This window comes from Ornithodoros turicata, chromosome 1 (genome assembly GCF_037126465.1).
Source record: "Ornithodoros turicata isolate Travis chromosome 1, ASM3712646v1, whole genome shotgun sequence".
Taxonomy (NCBI): domain Eukaryota; kingdom Metazoa; phylum Arthropoda; class Arachnida; order Ixodida; family Argasidae; genus Ornithodoros; species Ornithodoros turicata.
Window position 1 is genome coordinate 30,715,676 of NC_088201.1, and position 24,605 is coordinate 30,740,280.

The 24,605-nt window shown below is 46.0% G+C and overlaps 2 protein-coding genes across 2 annotated transcripts in view; one reads left to right on the plus strand and one right to left on the minus strand.

The window, feature by feature from the left end:
* The window catches only part of LOC135377855 (uncharacterized), a 250,025-nt gene that overhangs the window by 147,789 nt on the left and 77,631 nt on the right, over positions 1 to 24,605 (minus strand). Inside the window, exon 3 of the mRNA XM_064610568.1 lies at positions 13,665 to 13,810. The gene's annotated coding sequence lies outside the window, so the exon portion shown is untranslated. The remainder of the gene's footprint in view (positions 1 to 13,664; positions 13,811 to 24,605) is intronic.
* The window catches only part of LOC135377854 (PH domain leucine-rich repeat-containing protein phosphatase 2-like), a 95,467-nt gene continuing 75,836 nt past the window's right edge, over positions 4,975 to 24,605 (plus strand). Inside the window, exon 1 of the mRNA XM_064610567.1 lies at positions 4,975 to 5,368. The gene's annotated coding sequence lies outside the window, so the exon portion shown is untranslated. The remainder of the gene's footprint in view (positions 5,369 to 24,605) is intronic.

Consider the following 24,605-nt stretch of genomic DNA (forward strand, 5'->3'; position numbering starts at 1 on the left):
GTACAGCTTGGGACAAAAGTTTACGGAACACTGGGGTGTCGCATTTCTCCAATGGAGCGACAACCTATCAGCAAACAAGAGTGGACACGCATGCTGAGAGATGGATGGAATTGCGGACCACCCGTTTCTTATTCGATCTCTTCCTAATATCTAGCAGGGGGCAGTTCCGATGAAGAAATACACAGGTGCCGTGTTCCGTAAACTTTTGTCCCAAGCTGTACACACGACAAGAACTTTCACTAAGAACCTTCCTCGGTGGAGCCATCCTGCGAAAGGCCTGGCGTCTTGTGCTTTCCACTCCCGCCACCTGCATCATCACACCTCACGTGATACCCAACGTCGCATCACGCCACTTTGGCGGAGCGCTCCTTCCGTGACTCACCGCGCCGCGATATCTGGCACACACGGCGCACGCGGGCTATCCGATGTTTAACTCCGAATATACAGCTGTTGCGGCAAACAGAATCTGAACCAGTGTCAATGTAGGGCTCCATAGTAGTCTTGGGGCAGAACGGACACAGGCACGATGACGATACCGAGAACTGAACGGCGATCTCGAGACATTTGAAGTCCCGGAGAGGACGTCGTGACTGCGGCGAACCCTATCCGGTACCAGGCAGCAGACACACTGTAACATCGCGGTCACGTGACGGACATGGAGCGTCGTCTCCTAGAGGATCTTCGGAGGAACCATGAAGGAAGAAAGGAGGCGCCCTAAGAGGGTATTCAAGAGAACAGGAAAGTGTTGGACAAGTGACGTATGAATATAGGGGACGTGTTTTAGCGTCCTTGCAGCCCTGTGAGGGTCACGTTAATTGAGAAAGCCAATGAGGAGGCTTTGCACGGGCCACTTTGACACACTACAATCACGTCACATGGCTGGACCCCATTTCCAGCATCCTCTCGTACCTTCTTCCATGGGACACATCATCATCATTCACCATCTTCTCCCCCTCAAGCAATGGGATAGGGTGCCGCCTCAGCGGCGAAACATCCCACTACATCATCATTTGCTGTTGTTGTTCCATGGGAGGAACAAACGTTTTGTAACAGGCTTCCCGTCGACAGATGGTGTTGAAGTCGCCGCCTTTTGAGAACTGAAGCACAGAGTGAAGCGAAGGTCATCACAAACAATTTAGAGTAAACCTATTTGAGATGTGTAGTGAAGACAGTGTAGTTACTCGAGAAAAAATTTAGCCGTATAGCGCTGTGCATGTGATAATCGTGCGAACTGCGCTCTTTAAATATTTCCGAAGCAGTAACACGCGTGCTGAATCATGGGCACCCATGATTATAATTAAGGGTGTCCATGATTGCGCGCCCGTGTTACCGCTTATCGTGAGCGTTAAATGAGCCCTGACAACTTTAACACCATTCCATCGGAGCCACCCTTGGAGAGGGATGAGCGTGGGAGCTTTGACTCGATGGTTTTAATGCAGTAGTCGATAATGTACTGAAAGGCCAACACTCCGTCAAGTAGGTTTTTACGCAAGGATTTCAATTAACGTGTATCCGTTGAAGCGTTCATTAGTCCCAGACGGAACTAAAGCTGATCGCTCTGTGCCCTTAAAGGGACAATGAGGTGATATTTGACGTGGCTCGACACACTGTCGCCAAGCTGTCCATCAGGAGCCACCATGCAAAATATTTCCGTTGTACTGAGTAATCGAATTTACTCAAGTACTCGGAGAAATCATCCTCGGACGGCCGGTATGATCCCCTCGCGTGACGTCGTAAAGTTCCAGTGCCTTTCTTCTCAGCTCACGCCCTTGTTATGTCCCCTACAGCTGCGCCTGTTTACGTCACGAGTCACATGATCGGCCCTGCCAGGGGGATAGGTGACGTCACGACGTATCCTCCTCCTTCCCTCGTTCTCCTACACGGCCTCTCAAAGAGTGGAAAGTTTTCGTGTACGGAACAGAGGCATCACGTTGCAGGCCAACTCATTTTATTTGTTGCAGAACACGCCGCAGCCAACTTGAACAAAAAAAGTATAATAATAATGCAGAGTGTTCCACGAGAGGGTGTCATTAAATTCCTAAAAATAGGTTTCACTTCAAAAATTTATAAAACTACTTGGAATACACTAATACAGACTTTTGCCACAGATTGAGGCCGTTTGCATTCCTCTCACGCATTAATTAAGCTAATTTGCATAATGAAACTCGACAAATTGCCATGCAAAGGCAGCATTTTTCTTCCTGAATTCGGAAGCCTATGGCCGTAACACATTATTCCAATCAAAATCACGGGGTTTTTGACAAGATTTCTACAAAAATTTGCCAGCCGAAAATCAGTCGCTGGGCAAAGCACGCTGGCTGATGTACGTTTGCGGAACTGTTGGCTCCGTTCAAATACCCTCCCTCCCGTGCAAGAAGAAAAGAAATCCCGCCACAATCACACCTTTCGCTTTTATCAACGTGTCTGTCATCAGCCGCCAGCCACTGATAATGACGGGTTGCGCGACACGGCCCTCGATCGGAATAAAAATGTGTCGCTCTTTCCACTTCGCCGCGATAAAGGCGGAGTCAAGAGTGCCGCAAACGCAAATTCCACCGAGCATACTTCGCTTAGCGACGGATTTTCGACTGTCACATTTTTGTAGAAATCTTGTGAAAAAAACACGTGATCTTGATTGGAATACTGTGTTACGGTCATAGGCTTCCGAATTAAGACAGAAAAATGTTGCCTTTGCTTGGCAATTTTTCGAACTTAATTAAGCAAATTAGCTAAATTAGCACGTGACACGAATGCAAACGGCCTCAATCCGTGGCAAAATGTGGCAAAAGTCTGTATGAGTGTATTCCAAGTAGTTTTATCATTTTTTGAAGTAAAACCTGTTTTTAGGAATTCAGTGACATCCGCTCATGTATATGGGAGGTCATCTCAGTGCTTCTCTAAGGAAAGGCACGCCGTTTTACCTCTCATGTGCCACAGAGTACACTCGTATTATACGATGTGTCAAAAAGAAACCCAGTCCCCTTATTCTATGCAACCCAAGATCTCAGATAGAGAGTGCAAACTCATCAGAGCAGCCGTAGCACGATTGTCGTTGGGAAACAGATGACGCCCTCTGAAATATGAGCCCATATTCAAGGAACGCAAAAAGCACATTTCGACTGTGGGCCAAGATCAAGAAATGATAAGGAAGAAGAAGAAAATAGATTTCGAAACAGAACGGGGAGCGCATTGAAAATGAGAGAGGAGGGTCTTCATTTTTTGCCTGATCTAATCTCAACTGAGCGAGTACAAGAAACACTTGAATGTTATGCGTTCGTGCTGATTCTTGCTTGTGTAAATTATGACTGCATAAAAAAGTGCATATGAACTAGCAGAATTGTATTCTGGAAAAATCGCAACCGAGTGGCTGCGGGCTTCTGTAATGTTGACCCCTTTTTTGAACAATGCCCTCTGTTTAATGATTAAAGGCACCAGCATCAAGAGCCATTCTGTGTATCGCTAAGGCTGTTCGTCAGTTTTGTCAATTGATTTGTTGAGGTGGACGATCCGTGTATTTGCACGGATAGCTCCGCAAGAAGCTGACACTCATTATGAGTTTGTTTGCTGAACGAGTACACCAATTACATATATGGGATGCAGACCTGCAGACCTTTTGCGACGGGATGTATTTGAGAGCGCAGGTTTCAAATAGAAATTTAATGTGACTTGATGATATCATTTTTTATGAACATATTGTAAAAGTTGTTTTTTTTTTGTTTTTTTTCGCGCGGAACGATTTTTCGCGTGTTTCGCGGGCGCCAAAACTTCATGAATTTAAGAACCCGCGAAGTAGATACACTAACATCACCGAGAAACATGAGCTTGCGTTTTTCGCGAATTTAAGTGCGCGATTAACACCAGTTCGCGAAAGTACGCCAGTACGCGAACACCAGTACGCGAAATCAACGGCTTCTGCAGCATTCAGTTGTGAATAGCTTCGTCCAGCCATCTTCCGATCCCATGCTCGTTTTTTCGGTGCCATTGTGACTTCCTCCTCCTTCTCTCTCCGCAATTGTTACGGATGGACTTACACGGCTGTCGACGTCGATTGCGCTATAAAGCCATCGGTTTGAAACTCGATGATGGACACATGAGTTCCTTCAATGACGATTCGGTGAAACTGAAAGTACATCGTGATGAAGTAGAGGGAGCAAATATTGAAAGAAAAAAAAAAGGAGAAAGCTGTCGTCGAAAAAGGCACGCAGCGGCGGGCCTCGCACACACGCCCTGGATTGCAACCTTTCAATGGTCTGAAGTATTCAATGGAAATTAGCCGAGCTCAGGCTGCCACACAAACAGCGCACACAGGCGCGTTTGTGTACAGTTTGTCTGTGTGTGCCAGCCTCAGCCCAGCATGCTCAGCAGAATAAGCAAACTTTAGTAGCTAGCGAACTTCGTTACGCAATCATCCAACGAAAATGTCGCATCTGTACGCACATGATCCTTCACGTGCTAAGCATATCGTTAATGTGCCTCTCTAATATAGTAGGTGTCTTGCGTTAACAACGCACAACAGTAGTTTGTTGTGCGCTGTTAAACGTTACTCACGAAATGAATATTTGAGGCCAGTAATCCTGTCATAACACGATTCTCATTCCGTATCCTAGTATCTGTTATCTTTACGTAATATTCCATCAAGCCTCGACAGTGTCCCGAGAGGATTGAGCGCGTGTTGTTGTTCCAACCCATCGCACATCAGCCCCGGCGGGAGGCATTCACTGCTTCAATCTTTATTTCGTTACATGGAGCCCAGACAAATTGGAATAGTGAGGCTGCAAGAAGAAGAAAAGAAAGGCGCTGGCGACAAGTCGTCTGCAATCGATTCGGATCTTTTTCTAGGCGTCGTACAGCAAGTACAAGAACGACGTGTTCTCTCTTGATAACAAAAATATCTATCGTACGTCTCAGCACATGATAAGGTGCCGTAACGTTTTCAGGATAGAGCATGCAGCGCTGTTCAGCGGACTACGACAGTGCAAAATGAATAGATGAGCTTTTCTGCGGAACTTATAGTTCCGTGCTGTGCATATAGTGTGTTCCATCCACAGACAGGTTGTCACATCGTATATCTACCACGCGTCAAAGGCGCCCCTTCATATTTCCAAGGAAGGTACGGCGATATTTCGTCGAAGGGTAGACGTGGTTAATGCCAGCCAAACGTGTTAGTTAAGGCGAATGTTTGTAGGGCGTTTCTGTGTCTAGCGAGAAAATGGAAGAATGACCACGACGGGAGGCAACAGGACAGATACGTTATGACTCTCGAATACGTTCCTTTAATGCGGGCTATTTAGAAGCAGCGAATCCAAGACACATGGAAGAGACGCTGTCATCTCAACAGAAGCAAGGTTCGATCGTGAGGTGCAATAAGGTAAGATTCCATTTTATTTTTATTACACCAAACCAGGCCAAACAAGATAGGATAACCGAAGACAAAGGGAGCAAAGGAAAAACGAATGAAACAAATAGTGTAATAATCGAAGTATGAAATGTTTCATGCAGAAGGTTTTTGGGCTGTACGGCTCTTGTGGAATGTGAACACTACGTGGCAGACACAAAACGCGTGAAGCTGTTATCTTGTGGAACTGTCCGCGCTCCAGTTTCGAAAGGAACCGAAGCTGGCACTAAATACTTCATTACTGGTCCTTGGATGAATTTACCGACAAGAGGAGAATGCTTTGCAACATACACTGAAATTCTCGGTTGACTGCGTGGCAGATCAGACATCCCGAGCTATATTCCAAATAGCATGGTTTCGAACCAGAACAAACCAGCCCCCGTTCCACGCCGAGACTGGGAGGTGACGCGGGTTCGAAGCCTCGCTCCGTCTGTACTGTCTCAGGTTTTCCTTGGGTTTTCCGGCAGACGTTCCAGACGAATGTCGGCACAGTTCCCCCTGAACTCGGCCCAGGACGCATAGTAACCTCCCTGCCCCCCACTCCTTCCTGCAGTCTTCTCTCCATGTGGCCACGTCTGTAGTTACTTGGCGGCGCTAACACGAAATTAAAAAACAAACAAACAAAAAAACAGAACAGTGAATCCTCCCCTCCGGGTACGTGAATGCGTCAGATGTCACGAAATTAGACAATGACGGGGTTACAGCACTTTGGACTGTTCTCTTCGTACGCAGTTCCTCTGAAATGTACTTCGGACTAAAGAAAAAGTATTCAGTATATAGTCGACGGACACGTTTCAACAGTACATATATTACAGACAGAACGCAAAACCGGGCATTTTATGAAATGACTAAACGATTTTCGTCCGTGTTAAACAGTTTCGGTCAGGCATTTAGCAAAATGCCAAAAAAAAAAAAAAAAGCCAGGCATTTCATTAAATGCCTAGAGAAGCGGCCCGGGCATTCCGTTAAATGCCAGTTCGCGTCGGGCGTCTTTCAAAATGTTTCGGGAGTGCTATGCACAAGGAACGGAATGCAAAGAGTGAGTGAGTAAAAAGAAGAAAAACATGGAGAAATTGGCACCACCAACGTGAAAGCCGAAACGCAAATAAGGAACGGATCATATAAACTTGCTTTCCAACGAGTGAGGTGCGCAAAACGAAAAAAGAAAAGAAAGAAACGGAAGGCGACAGCTTTAATCAAGTATGAGAGCGATCATATAGAATTACGATGTGCATGATACTGGTATGAAATGACAGAGACTTTACTCGTCATTGCGGTCGTAGAATCGCCCATCTCATCTTCCCCCCTTGTATATACATGTGTGTGTGTGCGCGCGCTTTTACTAGATGAACATGAGTAGGCAGGCTAGCTGGTGTCGGCTTGACGACCTTAAGATTTCCTTGAGTCTGAGGGAAATTACGAGAAGAACACACGACAGACTCAGAGTCGGTCGTGTCTTCTTCTCGTCCTGTATCTTCCTTCAAACTCAAGAAAATTTTAACGTCGTCACGCATTTAATCGCCAATTTAACAACGAGATGTGGAAACGAAATGACACTTTGGGATGGCCACCGATCCATAGCCGGCTTGGGCACTGTTTTGGTAGGCGTCACCACTCCGAAACTCGGCTTCATTGTCGAAACGGATTTGGGGAGGTGAGGCAAGCTGCTATATACAGCCGCACTAACCTAACCTAACTTATCACTAAACTAACCTAGTTTATGATGTCTTGGGTTAGTTTAGTGATAGTTTAGGTTAGGTTAGTGCGGCTGTGGCAGCTTGCCTCGCCTCACCAAATCCGTTTCAAAAGGAAGTTGGGGGACGATGCAAGCTGCCACAGCCACACCAACCTAACTTAACCTAATACTAAACTAACCTAGTTTATGGTGTCTTAGATTAGTTCAGTGATAGGTTAGGTTAGGTGAGGTTACTGCGGCTGTCTGGCTTTTGGGGGCATTTTACCTGTAACATGTACACTTAAGGCACCAGCGATGGCGCAGTTTCCTCACAGTCACAGGGGCCCACGACCGCCAAAAGACTGAGTGCTGTTCTTGCTACTCGTATACAGACCAACAGTATACTGTACACGCAGCGTCCACCTTTCCGTTTCGTACAAGGAAAGGAAACAATATGTCTACTTGGTTCGGTCTGACGACTGGCTCATTCCGGCATTTTCCTAAATGTCCGACGCGAACAGGCATTTAACGAAATGCCTGGCTTTTTTGAAGCCTGGGCCTTAAATGCCTGGGCGAACCCAGCATTTCATAAAATGCCTGATGTTGCCTGTTGCCTGTAACATATATAACGTTGCCTCCATTGGTTTTCGTTGCTTTTCTTTTCTGTTCATTTCATTCAATTTCGTTTCGTTTTTCATTTCCTTCATTTTCTTTCGTTCCTTTCATTGTTTTGAACAGCAGAAGGTGTACGTTGCTTTTATAGTGTCCACAAAGAGTTGTGTGATGTATAAGTAACCTGTGTACCCCAGCAGCATATCAATCAAGCAGTATTGTGAACAAAAGAAGCAACTCAGTACGATGTTTATGGTAAGGTATCAGATTATGCGCTACCAACTAAGTAATTCATACCATTTATTCGTAAAACCCCGAACGTGTATCCGTACACGACATTAATCATTCACTCACAATAAGCATGATATTGGTTCCGAAGTAATATTCTCGGAAGTGAGCCGGTCGGCTCTCCTTTCGCAACCGACGTTGGTGAAACGGAGCTGAGGGTCAACTCCAAGTTCCGAGATCCCTAATATCGGTTCAAATGTTAATCTACGTTGGTGAAATCTGGCCTGCAACAGCGCTTTCACTTCAGGTGGACCCAAATGGCAAATGTTAAGATAGATAGAAGTGAATCAAAGGGGTCGACATGAACGAGACTTAAGAAAAATTACTGGACGTGGCTGTTGCATCTGCCACGCAGGCTGCTCCAATGGAGACTTTGCTGTCATCCCACGGAGCGCACACATCGTCATGGATTTTCCTTACACAATTTTCTACGTCAATCAATGTCAACGCGTATAGGCGCCATGATGTGCGTGTGAGATCAGCGAGCATTTTCGTAACGCGTTTCCGGGCTTTTCTGCGGACTTTTAATTTCGGTTTCAGCGCACTAGTTGTGTACTGTGTACAGTGTGCTTCGCCGAAGAGATTCTGTTAAAGGGGTTATGACACTTTGATAGGTGTGGTTCATGCATCGTTGATAATGATAATTCATGGTTTTACGCCGCAAGACAACTCATGCATGCATTGAACTACACACCAGAGTATTGAGGGAAAAATAATTATTTTCTAAGTCCCGTACTTGACGAGATAGAAACCCTGCAACAAAAATCCTCGTCAAGCTCTGACGTCAGAGGAGCGAGTGCCTCGCCCATTCCCATTGGTTGTCTAGAGCACGTGACCCCACTCAACGCTGTTCGCACTCCTTCGCACGTGGACGTACGTATAAAGTCGGGATGCTAGCCAATCGCTGCAGACGATTTCGAACAGAGGCTTTCTGTGACTACAAGTGACTATCCATGCGGCTGTCGGCGGCTCCATAGCTATTGGCCGCCGAAGCACGGCCGTGGTTGGCGGACGTTTAATTGTCACGTCACGCCGTTCAATCTATCAGACATTGTTTCTAGGTGGTGTTGGGAGCCTCATTGTCGAAGATGTCTGCAGTGAAGTCAGAGCCGAATGAGTCTCGGTGTCCCTGGTTCTCCGCGTTTCTTACCCGCTTTACTATAAAACTTGAAATGCAGGATCACGTCGATGCATGTAACCGTATTTTAAATTTATACGGCATACCATGGGGACGAGAAACTGTCACAACACGTACGTCGATATAAAAAAATAGAATAACTGGGTGGAAAGGTACTCTCAGGTGAGTGTCTTCAGGTCGCTTCAGGTCCTCTAGCAGTGCCCCAAATTATTTGATCAGTGAAATCGCATAACTTTATTTGCAATAACGCAGAAAGGCAGCCTCCCGAAAGAGCCAGGCTCTGCTGGCCCCTGGGGGAAAGCGCCACGGTGATGAGGGAAGGTCCTGCGAGCTACCGGACTAACCTTCGCCGTGCATAATTGAACAACCGAAGAATACATTCAGGAGACACACGAACGAGAAGAATGCACCCTGCGGTTGTTCAATTGTGTGTCACCAACTCCCCCAAATTCCCATTGACGCGGGTCAGAATTACGCCTCAGCCCAATGCTATCTCTCCGTACATTGTGCAGGATTCGTGGTACCACTTTCCTCCCAGCCCGTGGATCACCAGGCTTGCCTGTTTTCAATCTCCTACGAAGGGTATGTGACGGGTAGTGAACTGCGCAGCACTAATGCCGACGGATGGCTCCCGCAAGCCGCGGGATTTTTCCTGCACGTCCCTCAACCCCCCTAACACTGCCCAGAAGTCTTACAGCACCCCCAAGCTAAAAACACCTACCACAAAGGCCAAAAACGCTGGAAAAACCAACTGATATCAGTGTCACCCCTCTCCCCTCCCTTTAAGAATTCACCCCCCCCCCCCCCCCCGAGATGAAAATTCTACCCAAATTTTCGCCTGCAAGTTGTTCGGCACTCAAGCTACAAATATAGATACTTTCTTCCTGTTACGTGCGAAGCGTGAAGCTTCTTCTATTTATTTTATGTACTCGATATTTACTTCTCTAGTGATGGTAGCTCTGAGCGTCTTGTTACAATTGATGAACAGCTTTTGGAGTCAAGGTACTGCTCCCCTGTAACATATCCTTGGTATCTTGATTAGTTGATTGTGATTGCGCAAAATTACGGAGAGTTCATTCTCGCCCTTAATCGTATCTAGTGGTTCTTGTAGAGCCGGAAACATCTTGAGCGGTTGGTTACGGCCTTCAGAAGAGCACGATGTCTGCAGGGAATTCTTTGTCGAAGCGCGTAGTGGGGGAGGGGAGAGAGGGAAGTCCAATGTATAATTGTATAAGCTAACGTTTTTTTTTTCTTTCTTTCTCTTCGGAGAGGGGGGCGGTTGCCCAACTGACCCCCCAACCGCGTGGATCCGCCATTGCTACGAAGCCGATAAATGGCCGCCTCGGCTGAACGGGAGGTACGGTTGGATAATTGTACACAAGAATTGCGCCATTCAGTACCAAGAGCGTACTGTACGTCCATCGAGGCTAGTGAGTAGGGCCAAGCTGCTCCTCCGTTGCGTCTCCGTGTAGGCCCATTGTAGCCCTTGTTCTCGTTATCAGAGCAAAGTGAACCTTCACTGCGATAATCCGCCTTATTTCCGTTCCAACTACACGTAGAACGGCGATATCGTTCTCCGGACGAACACGACCAAATTCTGCTTCTTCTTATGTCGCGCGTTACCCTGAGCTAGAGTCACTAAATAGGGAGCAGAGTAGCGACACTGAGCCACGCCGGCGAGTGAGACCGCCATTTTGGGTCCGGCGTGGCTGCGTCGCCTAGCAATGGGATGGGACGCCAATTTCTCCATTCTCCGCCGGAGAACAGCGCGCAGTCGAGCAGGCTCGTGGAGGGGACTCAACATGGACGGCGCGTTCTTGGAAGGAGAAACCCCGTGACACGTTCGACCCAATCGCGGACACCCAACGGCGGCTCCGGCGCGGAAAAGGAATGCGATACTCTGTACGCCTATTTAGTGACTCAACCCTGAGCGACACACATAGTCACATTTCTCTCATATAAAAGTATGAAAAGACGGCAGCTCCCAATAGATTTTGTGACCCGGACACTCCGTCCCAGACTATCGTCACTAACCGGAGACGTCCTCCCAGGGCTGTCAATATCGATCCCACGTCATGATGATGATGAAGTTGAAAATGTGCACCTTAATGGGGAACTAAAGTGCAAAAATTTCTCCTCGCGGAATGAAAGATTGTTACGTTTACACCAACACAAAAGGAACTAGATCCATCTTTTGCGTTCGTTCGTGATTGCATCGACGAAACCTTCCTTCTCCTGTCCTTCTCAAGAAGCGCGACAATGCGGAGCGGCTTCCCATTGACCTCCTCAAACCGATTTGCCTAATCATCGTGGGAGATCGTTTGAGGACACCAATGGGAGGCCACTCCGCATTGTCGCCCTTCTTGAGAAGGAGAGGAGAAGGAAGGATTCGTTGACGCATAAATCACGAACGAACGCAGCGGACGGATCTCGTTCCTTTTGTGTTGGTGTAAAGGTAACTGAAGCTATCATTCCGCGAGGAGTTTGCACTTTAATGCCCCTCTAACTGTATAACACTACACGTGGGATGATGGTGTGATTGGCTATTTCCTCAACCTTGTAGAATCTTAGAGCCTATATTGCAGCTGACCAGCCATTGGCTTAGAATTTTCTTCGTTACATTCTTTTTTTTTATCTTCTTCTTCTTCTTTTCCCGTAAGTGTCAGTACAGTTACGCTCCATCATCTTGCCGAAATTAACGTCGAGAAACCTTCCCACCCGGTCTGCATAGGGAGTTGCATTACATGCAAGGCAAGTTCCACTGTTCCGACGTATTTGAAATAAACGGCCCTAATATGTCTTCGCATTATACGAAGAAGCAATTTTCCCTTGAATCTGGAGAGCAAACAGAGAGAGGCAGACACAAGCATCAGACTCAAAGAAATATTGCCTCTTTCAAATGTACACCTGCTCCCAACCACCTGCCTGCAAGCACTGAGGAGATCGAACAAATTTTCTTTTACATTGATGGCGGCATGCTAAGGATGCATGCAATGGAGGAACAGCAGCGTCGGCAAAAAGATTGCCATTTGTACGAAACCTCAGGTCGAAGTCAAACCACTTTCCTAGGCAATATTCAGCCATAAACTTATTAAAAGTGTTCCGGGTGGTTATGCGAGGTATGGTAATTAATTTTCGTATTCGCTGGGGAACGTTCGATAAAACATGTAGCACGAAGTGACTCGTAATTCTTCTAATATGTCACGTAACATTATTGGGGGTATCTTCTTCTGGGTTCCCGAGGCGTAAAAGTTCTTCGGTAGGTCAGCTATAGTCATTCGTTCAAATTACGCGAGGCGACAATATACTTGTTATCTTGATACTCTTTGGCAATTAAGGTCAGAGCGGATTTCCTTTTCCCAAGAAGTAGTAAAGTGATTCCATTCATAAAAATGCCATAGGAGGGCAGCGCACTTCTATATGTAGTGCACTCTCAAAAGCACGTGTTGCAAGCATATGAGAGGGTGGTCTATCTGCTCAGTTGTGGAACCACCATCTCCATATTTTTCTTCTCATATCCATTCCATTCTATCTGGACTATGGAAAACACGGGATGCCACCCTATCAATGCACAGTGTATCAGTTAGTGGTGGATCAGTTGGTAGCCTGTCCGCTTCCTAACCCAAGCTTGTGGGTTCGATCCTGGCGGCGGACGTCAGCAACTTGATGCCAGGATACAAGATGCTTATACACGCAGTCTTCCGCGAGGGACGTACAAGCACACATGTGATGTCGGCGCACGTTAAAGGGACGGTCGCGTCCGGAAACCCCTCTATGAAACCGATACCACAATGTTCGGCATCGGCCGACAATGTACGTGGCATTTTCTTTTTTTTTTCGTCCGAAAAGGACTCCGATTTTAAGAAGACGAATTTTAAACATCAGCGCTACGTCCGCGGCTGCAGACACTCCGGCAGCGTGACGTCCCTCCCTAAGCGGAGGAGTGAGAGCGCGGCGCTCAGAGAAGGAAAGGTGCCGTCCACGCCCCGTAACTCTACGAGACGCAGCGGCATTCCTTGTCTCAAGGTCGCGCCCTCATTGGTTCTTAGGGAGTGACGTTTTCTCGTTTTTCCAGAGAGGTAATTCCGGCAAACTCTCAACATCCGGCGTCTGCTCTTGTCATGCATTCCATCGAATAACAGTCGATCTACGCCATATTTCGCGTGGGGTTTTCGATACCATGGTCAGTGGTCCACGTGGAATAAAATGACTCTATAGTTTCGAAATCGACTGGAACGGATGCAGCCGACCTTTTAAAGAACCCTCAGGTGTGCAGAATTAATTCACAGACCGACCGTTGTGGCGTCACCCATGACCATAGTCGTCTCACAATGTTGAGCCACAGTATTATCAGTTGGGTGTCCAACTGCAAAAATCACGCTGCAGCACAGAAGGTGAATGGGCGTTGTCATCACGTAAATGTACGCGAATGTGGGGTCAGATCTCCTTTGAATACAGTGAAACTGTCCTTGCAGTGTCATTGTACCTCAAAGAGAGCTCTCACAGTGGTTTTATTTGTCCACGTCATTAACTGGTTGGTTGCAGACCACACTCACCTTGATTGCTTGGACCTGTCGCTGGCCTTAAATGGCGTCGAAGAACGGGCACCATACGTGTCGCATCGTTATGTTGCAATGACAGCGAATGTCCGATGACTTACTCGAAGACAGCTCACAGTCGATCGATCGATATGCACGAACCACTAGAATGGAAGCGAGAAACATTATATGAGAACGTATAGCTAGAATATAAAGAGTGAACGCCTCAGCCATTCTTAAGTGGAAATCGTTTCTATGGGGATTCGAGCTTCAAACAAAGAAGCTGTTGGTTATGTCTGGAATGCGACAATTGATGAACTACGTCGTTCACAATAAACGGTGCTCCGATTTACTTTCGTGTGGTATTACCAGTGATTGTTGGAACATAATAGGAGCATTAAAGGCCTACCGTCGTAATTTGGTAGTTGATGTGAAACAATGTGGATGCGTGCCCCAGTATTCTCGAACACAGAAATTGTGGACGCCCTCCTGATGACAGAAGACGGAGTGCATAGTTGTGTAAGTGTTGAATCACTATCGTTAATGGATGTTCCGTAACAGACGAAGGAATGAAATTTTTGTGAGAGGCTTTGAGTCACGTGGGGGATTGAGTGTCTGTATATATTAGATTGTGTCGTGGTGGATTAGATTGTGTCGTACGGTTCGTCCGTGTCTTGGAGGTTCCCTACAATGATGGTATACTATACCACGAAGCTTTCATATTTAGTTCACTCTATAGTTCGTTGCTGAGTTGATTTTTGTTCCGACGTTACAAAATGGCAACTTGAGCCGCCTGTGCACAACTCTAGAATACAAGAGGGTAAATAGCAAAGATGTGTCATGTGTGCATCGTCTAGTAAAAAAAAAATCAATAACAAAGCCTTGTAAGCCGAAAAGTGAAGGTGGATTGAAGCAAGAGCCTCAGGTCGCCTGTTACGAACCTGAGGCTCTTGCTTTAATCGAAGCTGTTTAAGGTTCTGCAGCAGATATTGTTTTAACTAAGCATAACAAACGCATGTTAACCGCATAATAATGTGCACCATGACACATGTGAACACTGTATGAACACAGTAGACCAGACAAATACTTATCAAAAAGGAATACTTTGTCTTAGATCGCGTATTGTAATGTCTCAGGAACAAGATAGTTGGATATACTCTATACCGCGAAACGCCGTAATATCCAATAAAAACGACTAGTTTGCCCTCGATGAATACTTTTAAGACAAGTCAACGTACCAGTGTTGTTAGGTCTCATTTCGTAGACAGATACTTTGACTTTTACGCACTTTTAGAGAGAGCCCGGGGAGGGGCCTTTCGTAGAGGGGACGGTGGACGGCAGGCCCTGAGAACTGATAAGGTTGGGCAATGAAGAAAGAGCCGAGAGAATCTTTGCTGTAGAATAGGGAATGTAGAATAAAGCTTTCCAATTCCCTTTGAGCTATGAAATGTGGAATATTTTGCAACAAAATCTAAATGCGCTAATGTCGAGTTCTGGTATGTGCTCTAACGGCTTTCGTCTGTGGTATTCTGCCTCTACACGGATATTTCCATAACGGTGGTTGCACACACTAGAATGCAGTAAGCAGTTCTGCTATAAACCAGGGCATAGTAGGCACAATCCTTATGACAAACGAGAGACACTCTAAATCTGCTGCTGCCACCAACGGCAAAGTCGATGCACAACATTCCTATGCGCGCGTTCCAGAAATATTTTGTCGGGACAGCTAAAAATGTTAGCTTTTGTGCCCTATTGAGGTAATTACACAAGAGGGGTTTACGTAACATTCTATTCTACTTTGCGAAGGGAATATCATATAGTTTTATGTGTATTGCTAGTAAGTTTATATTTAGTAACTATAGCAATAGTTGCTATATTTAGTAGCTAGCATATTATTCGTGCAGACTACTAACAACAATAGGCCCCCAAGATCCATCCTTGTGAGACATCAATCCTCGTGCGTCGTGGTAGGGATATATTTCCACATGATGTAACTTACTCAGACTTGTGCGTTACGCGTTACTAGTAATTGCGTTACTTGTAATCAATTACTTTTTTGAGTAATTTTTCGAGTAATCAGTTACTTTACTGTGAAAGTAATTTTTCGAGTAATCAATTACTTTTTGGATTAATCGATTACTCAGTAATTCATTACTTTTCCGGCAGAGATTAACTTATCTTTCAGATGTTCTGCCCCAAGTGAAGCCCCCCGTGCCGTCGGCCTTTGTTGTCGCAAGCGCAGGTCACTGTAATAACGTTCTGAAATTTCAAGTCTCTCCCTAATCTCTTCCTACACCAGTGGTGGTGGTGCCTGAAGCTTTGGAGGTTTAGTGAGTCATAAGGAAGTTCCAGGCAATGTTCTTCCACAATCGGGTCAACGTCTTCCCGGGCGATAAATACAGTCGACGTAGAGATCTACCTGTCCTACGTGTTTTTGTTTTTCGTGTTATTTTAGCTGTTCCGCTGTTGAACTACCTCCCCACCCCCGTGGGGATTAGAACAACGTTTACTTGCCAGTGTTAAGAGAACGTTGGTTAAATTGCCAGGTCTTGGCTTTTGTAATTTATACCCGCAATCGCGAGTTCTTGTGGGTATGTCCTCCTCTGCTTTATTTAATAGTATAGTTCGTTTGTTTTCCATAGTACAGCGGGATTTATTTTACGGTACCCAATGTGTTCGAGATAAAACTTTTTGTCCGCTTTGTATAGTTAGTTTGTTGCGTTCCCTAATGAATTGCGTACTTTTCACGAATACAGGATCCTGTGGCTTTTAAAAATTACCAAGTTCTGCTTTTGTCGCCTGATTTCTGATGGAACCCACGGCTTTCTTTTCCATGTCAGACAAAAGTGTGGAATGTAGAAAGGTGGTGTCGCAACGATTGGATCCCCCTCGAGTTTTTCGTATATTATACTAAACATTTCCATCATGCATCCAGTCAACCCCATTTTTCGAGTGGTAGAAAATTCTGCAGTGCCACCCGCGAAGTGCTGACGAACAGATTATTTTACCTCCGACGCCAACTAGCCACCTAGAAATACGTGATGCCATCAACTTCCACCAGCAACGTGTGCTGACGCTGCACGAAAGCCACGGAAGGGCAGCGCACTGATGCCGGTGGTTTCCCCACGGTTGAAGCAGCCCACTCCACCCGATCGGGGCGATTTACTGCTGTCACGTCTCTACCTGAGGTCCAGCAATTTCTTGCTTCGAAAGGATTGCTACCATCACTTCATAGGACATCCCAGCGACGCGGCAGACCACAAGAGGCATACGTAAAAGGCACTTTGCACTCAAGTGTACGTCAAGGGCGTCTTGAGAATTAGTGGGTGTAATATATTTCTGCCCGAGGGTGTCCAGGTGTATCAAGCAGGGATTAGTGAATTTGAATACTGCCCTGTTACTGACTCCCATCTACCATGTGAGGTGCAAAGTTAGGTCACACGGTCATTCTCAGACTTCACCGATATAAGCTTTGCTATATACTGCAATTTGGGATTTTGTTATCGTAAATTTTGAGATCTGGGATATCGTGGCATAACCAATATATTTCATCTTCTACAGTCGCTTTTCCTAACCTTCTTTTTAGTTCCGTGTTAGCGCCGCGAAGCAACTGTGGCTATGAGCGCCGTACCGATGTGGACAGATGAAGAGAGGACACCAGGAAAGAGTGGGAGACAGGGGTTAGTAAGCGTCCTGGGCCGACTTCAGGGGAAACTGTGCCGACATTCGTCTGGCAAGTCCTCGGAAAACCCAGGGAAAACCTCAGACAGCACAGCCGGTGGTAGGATTCCTTTCCTAACTGTTGGAGACATGAACGCACCTATACTCTGCTATGGGGAAGTGCGAGGACAGTGTAGAAAATATGGGGCGATGTCATTGTCGAAATGAATTTGTGTTTACTCAAGGATGGATCTCTTGACTACCAGCAATCGTCATCACAACAATCGTTTGAATTCATTACCATTTTTCTTTTGATTCCGTCTTAACGCCGCGAAGCAACTGTGGCTATGGGCGGCGTACCGATGTGGATAGATGGAGAGAGGTCACCAGGAAGGAGTGGGGGACGGGGGGTTAGTATGCGTCCTGGGCCGACTTCAGGGGGGAACTGTGCCGACATTCGTCTGGAAAGTCTTTTGAAAACCCAGGGAAAACCTCGGACACCACAGCCGATGGTAGGATTCGAGCCCACCACCTCCCATTCTTCAGCACGACCACCAACGAGCGCGGCGCTTTAACCCGCTCAGCCATGCCGCTGGTTTGAACTTCGGATTTCTCCGAAAAAAAATCCGAAAAACATGCGCCGGTAAAATTTCGAGCAATTCGGACGTAGCCGAAAAACTCCACTCTTGGGAAGTTCCAGTAACCGAGAGCTCAGCAAGAAAATCCACGCGTTTCCTTTCGTTTCCTTTTGTGCGGAGATTGCCTGGCGTTGCGGATTACCACTCGCCACGACAAGGAAGGGTGGCCCTCTTGACCCAAATCCGCTGTGCAGCAATCTCAATCAACAATGCGGGAAGCATCCGTGTAACCACATCCTTGCCTAAGGGCATCTCGACATTGGCGTCACTGAATAGGGTACCCTACAGTCACACTTCTTATATAGTGACTGTAGGGTACCCTGTTTAATGACTCTAATCGATGTGAATGCATGAGGTCATGTCGACTATTTCCCAAGTCTATACTTCGGAGAATGTCCAACGCCTATGATTTTCTTTTCTCTGAATCATGCTTCGTCCTTCTCCTCACATTAAACAAGGAAGCACATACGACTATAGGAATAGCCTTCTTAAAGGGGTAGCTAGCTGTTGCAACGCAGATAATAAGGTGGGACACAAGGGAAAGCTGCCTTGCTACTATATGTCAAGGAATATCGGGATTTCGCGATGTTCACCCACTAGATGATTGTGTTAGATGTCCTAGTCTGCGAGTTCTGCCGCATTACAGGAAGCGCTATTGCAAAACAGCTTCTCATTCTTTTTGTGATTACGCTGTTTCACAGACGCATAGCGTTTCCCTCGAATTTCGGATGACAACTCAGTTGCGAAAAATAAACTCCGTTTTCGGAAAAGAATAAACTCCGAAAAGTAGTCTAGGCAGGCAGTCCGCTCATCAAGTACCATCCGGATATGCCAAAAATATACTCCGAAAACCGGAAACCCTGAGTTTATCTACCTTGTTAAGGTTCTGTCGCACGCCCGAATATAATGTTCAACTTTTTTCAGCTAATCATTGTTGTGAAATCAGTGTACTGTCATAGGTGCTTTCTAAACAAAGAGTACAGGAAAAACGTAATTGGATCTGGAGAGCAGAGAATATGAGCCAGAAACCCTCTCAGTAACTCGTTTCAAAAAGGACTCTTGCATGGTAAACCATTATTGATTGTGGAGCGATTGCGTCGTCGGTGTTGAGGTGCTCCTAAAATAGCGGTGAAACCACGATAGCCATTTTAAGGGTTTCCTCAATCCCCGTGTAATCAACCGAAGAACTCTGTTCGTTTTGCTTTACATCGGTTGGCGGGGCAGACGCATGAGGATGGGAATTCATCTCTTTGTTTCCCAGCTCTTTGTTCGTAATATCCAGCAAGCTGCCACGCCGGAGATTACGTATTACGAATGTTCTTTGTTTCACTCATCCGTCTTTTATGTTCCTATCTTTTCGTTACTGCGTAATTTCGCACGCATCCGCGATTCGTAGGCTTCCGACATGCTGTCTCATGAGGGCTTCGTTACCCCCTACAAGCAGAAACATGTATCATTGTTATGCTTCGGAACACGTCCTTCCACCCCAGCAGCACAATGTGCTGAAAGCTTAGATGCATAGGTGTGCTAGCGAGTGTTTTATCAGTGAAGTACAAAAAGGAGTGAAATTACATTTAGAATGATACGAAATCCCGCGTAATTAATGACGCAGTCTATCAGGAGCCACCAAGTAAGATATTTTAACTGAACGTTGTCTTATCTTTGTGCAATTCAATTCAATTTAACCCCCAAAAAATCAGCTTTGTGTGGAGCAGCCTGACCTTGGAAACGCAACTGTATCTGTCGACGTGACGTAAAGAGCATACTGTGACGTATAGGAGCTCTAGCGAGCCGTTAGCGAGCCACTCGGTTGACACTCCCATCGGGTCCCTCCACGGCAGAGTTGTACGTAACGCGTTACTAGTAATTGCGTTACTAGTAATCAATTACTTTTTCAGTAATTTTTTAACGTAATCAATTACTTTTTCAGTAATTTTTTAACGTAATCAATTAATTTTGTGAGCAAGTAATTTTCCAAGTAATCTGATTACAATTTTCGGTAATCAATTACTGAGTAATCGATTACTTTTTTAACCTTCTGTCAGCAATGGCAACCATTTTCAGCAAGCCAATCTGTTCTTCTGTTCCACCACGAGTTCGACTGAAGCAATGACGCAGAAGTCGGCCGTCTCTAGTCCACACGTGTTCCATGCACGCCACAGTAATATGATAATCCCTTAAAACCGCGACCTACTGGAGCAACAGTAAAACAGGTGACTGTATTGATTAATTGTGCGGGCTGAACATAACAATAGTAACAAAACGAAGCGGATGTTTCGATGCTGTTTTAAATGTGTATATAAATCTGTGTATGTGTTTTGTATGTTGCTTTCAAATGTATTTGTGAATTTCACTTATCATGTATGTTGGTGTCTCATTAGAATTTGCAACAAGAGCTGCATCTTTGCACACTGCAGGCTTGTTGGCTTTGCTTATGGCCCACAACTTAAAAGTAAAGGGAAAAGTAACGCGTTACATTGTTAATCGGTAACGTATTACATTTTTGATGAAGTAATTTGTAACGGTAAAGAATTACTTTTCGCGCAGTAGTAACAGTAATTGTAATCAATTACCTTTTTTGAGTAACGTGTACAAGTCTGCTCCACGGTGCCCCCGGGTCCCTCACGGTGTGACGTCAACCCCAGTCATTCTCTTACGGGATTGCTGAAGGAGTTGAAGGGTTTCGAGAGCGCCGTCACCATCAAAGACCTCTCTCGCGCGCGCTGCAGGTCGATTCTTTGTTTTTGTGCAAGAACGGGTTTGTTGTTTCTCCCGCAATCCGCCGCAGCCAAAGACGAAAACTTTGAAAGAAGAGAGTCACTGAAAAGGTTAGCCAGCTGTAGGACTCGAACCCACATCATATTCGACGAAAACTTTGCGGAGTGGTGTTTCACGGCTACTGTGGGACTCCGACACAAAATCACGACAAATGGTGTGGCGTATCTGTAACCTTTCGGCTGTCAGGAACATGTGCGCGAGACATCTCCTTCGAAAGCTGCGCTGGTTTTATTCCAACAATTTATTACAAAGCGGGGCGTGCCGCGTCTGTGGAGCAAGGGGTTTCTGAAAGCAACATTGGGCTCCACATCACCGGCTGGCTTTTACCAGCACTGCTTCTTTTGTCCTGCCCGTGTTTTGGAAGCAAATAACCTTTTTCTAAACATACTGTGTTCGTTCCTATCGCTTTCAAATCGACACCATAATGGCCGGGTCAATATGTTGCATGAGTTGTTGTAGCAACAGATTTCGCCACACGACGGAAACGGCGACTACCTCGCGCGTCCTTTTGTTTTCCTCAAAACACATGGAAGTGTGCAGGACTCCAAACAGACGCCTCTGCAGTGTGACGTCATGGTATCCTGCGCAGAAACACAAGTCCTGCTCAATGCCTCCTCTCACTCCTTCGCACGTGGCCCTTTTTAGTCGGCATATCAGCCAATCGCCGCAGACAATTTCAAACACATGCTTTCTGTGACAGGACAAGTGGCTGCCAATGCGGTTCATGGTGGCTCGTCTACATAGCTACGGCCACCGAAGCACTGCCGTGATTGGCGGACTAGTAATCGTTACGTCACGTCGTTCAGGCTTTGTTTCTAGATGATGTCGGTATAGGGCGCTCCGGTTTCGCCTCTCCGCATTTCGGTTTCGCTTTGCTATTGTCATCAAAAACGAATTAATTACTTTCGAAAAAGGACCGCAGAGGCTACGATCGGTATCGGTACTATCGGATCGGGGGGTGTTCGGTACGACTTTGACATACCTTTCCAGATTGTTGTCTGGAGCCTATGACACGAAAAGAAACTTTTGCAGTGCTTTGGACAGACCTAACAAAAACGTCATACGTGGATGCGTTTTCGGTTTCATAAACGAGAGTGTGGCAATGTCTATGTGGGAAAACCTACTGTTTAACTTGATAATTTGGGGGGGGGGCGATCGCCCAACCACCCCCCTGTCTGGACCCTCCACTAGAGTTCACCAGCGCGGTAGCGCCGTATCTCTCTAAGGCGGAAGCACGTGAGACCTGCATCGACATTTTTCATTGTAACTTCAGTATAGCTATACCTAGAACTCTATGACCCTGGTAGTCAACGGATTACTATATATCTATCGCTTATGACTAGTCCCGTGATTGTCACCCCATTGGGACGACGACAACAACAACAAATAAATCGTGACTATGACCTGGAGTGACGATGATACTGTAGATGCTACATAAAGCGACGTGGCGTACACAATAACTCAACGATATCAATGACGATTAAATATGCGAAAGGCAGGATCATTCAGCGTATAAGGTTTCACGAGGCTGCATCAAGCGGCAGGCCAGAAATGGCAGTTTATCGCAATGTCGCTTTTTGGGACACTTCCATGACGGCTTTTTGCGTTACGCTATTGACGAGATCACATTTACCGCAAACGTATTCCGCGTTAAAACGAACCCTGAACTACCTATCAGCTCGTATGCTGTTCACGCAATGCCTTTCAGTACACATTCATTGAACTACGTTTCCTGTTTGTAGAGGGAGGTGATTAGCGCAACGGGTAACTCCCTTGGGGACGACGCGCGGCTCGATACTGTGAGATGTTCTGCACGTATGCGAATGTAGAATTATACTCCACTTAATTGTGCTCGATAGTGTTATGCGGCAACGCCAGCTGTGGTTCACATTTCCACTGCAGCCATGTCCTATCTTCACAACGCTTGAGATTTGGACTGCACTTGTCGCAGGAAAGATGGTGGTGCCCGTATGTATATACACATTCAATTTCTTCGTGTTTCGACGACTTCGCTATTATCAAAGCCACGTGGGCCTAAGAAGGATGTTAGACAACTCATTATATAGTCGAAGTTATCACCTTGCCTGTGTTCGAGGCCAGATACAGGGTGCGCTCATGTATTTCTGAACTGAGCTGGCTGGTACATCGCGCGGCTCCCGTTGCGCGCAGAGTCGAAAACTTCACAAAGAAGCAAATACAGGGAGCTTTCTTCCTCTAGCAGCTCGCGAAACGCTCTTCCCACAATTCGCTTTTGTAATATCGCACGGGTGCACGAGGCAGACTGTTGCGCTTCAAATGACCGTTGTGCCCTTATTGATAGATATTCGTGATATTGTCATCACTCACTCGTGAAAACTTGCGTTTCGTAATCCCGTATAAGATACTTATAATGGATAATTCGTGGCTGTACGTCGCGAGACAACTGCATCCATAATTGTCATCGTCGAGAACAGTGGTGAAGTACACCTTGCTTGCTCGGGAAGCCAGTACACTGCCTGAGATATTGCGTGCATTCTGTGTGTTTCAAGAGTGATGGCATTTAATTGCCGAACGCAGGATGAAACACTGGACTGGATGGAAAACTGGAACTTACACATACGAAACCCTCGATGTCTCCTCTAATAAAAAAGACCTGTGATGCTTAAGTGACGATTATTGGTTGCAAAGCAAAGTACAAAATATACGGCCTCACCTATCGAATAACTGACACACACTTAAGGATAGGGAGTGACTTTTTCGGGTTAAACCCGATTCCGCCTGGTTACTCCCACCAGAACTGACCTCCGACCAATTCGGGTTAAACTCGATTTCTCCGCGAATTCCAGTCACTATGAAATCCTCAAGTGATGTTTTCACTGAAGACGAACAAAGGTCGCCACGTGTAACACATGTAAGAATGGGTCACTTACGTTCCCAGCAATACACCCATGTGTGTCAACACAGTCTATGCCTTGGGGGTTACCCCTAAAAGGTCACGATCCCGCAAAAAAACAAAAAAGAGAGATTAGGAAAGGACTTAATAGACAAGAGGAGAAACAAAAACACCCGATAACACCCGAAAGCACCATTATCGCCCGATTTCTCCCCGAATTACAGATTTAAAAATAGCGCCCGATTTTTACCCCCAAATCTGAGAAAGGCATTTAACCCGAAAAAGTCACTCCCTTCTTACGGATTGCTACTATACTGGTCGCCGCCGATATAAAAAGGAAAGCGAAATATTGCGGGGATTTCCAACTCCACTGCAAAGCTTCGGGAGGGCAGCCGAAAGCAACATGTTGAGCTCCTTCGCAAAGTGGACGGCGCGAGCGCTTCGCTCAGCATTGTCCGACCGCCTAATCCTGGGACGGAAAATATATTACCCGTTTCTTTCATTAATTTTGACGAACATGTTCGGATAAGCGTTTATTCGGTTGTCACTATAATACCTACGTACCTGTACACGATACAGTAGGAAAGCATCCGTCTCTCATAAGCAGGTCTTCATAACCGCGACCAACCTCTCCGCCTATTTTAACTTTGCATATCCCCTTCTCGCAACGATACAAGCTCTTCATCGTTAATTTTAACCGGAGATCTGTCATACTTCGGTAGACTGGATTAATAAGATATGCATCGATTTGATTCAAGTCAGCATAATGTTTCGAGAAACGCGCAGAGTTGTGAGACCCATTCCAAAATTGACGTCTTAAGAAAGCATGCTCCACCTTTTATGCGAATCCCGTCAGTCGTGGTCGCTTCCTCGAGTCACATGTGTATCACCATTTCACGGCACAAAATAAGAGCAAGATCCGGCACACAGAGTTCTACATAAAAAAAAAGTCGTAACAAACACTTATCACAACAATCGTCGATTTTCCGTCGATGTTTAAGACAGGATTTA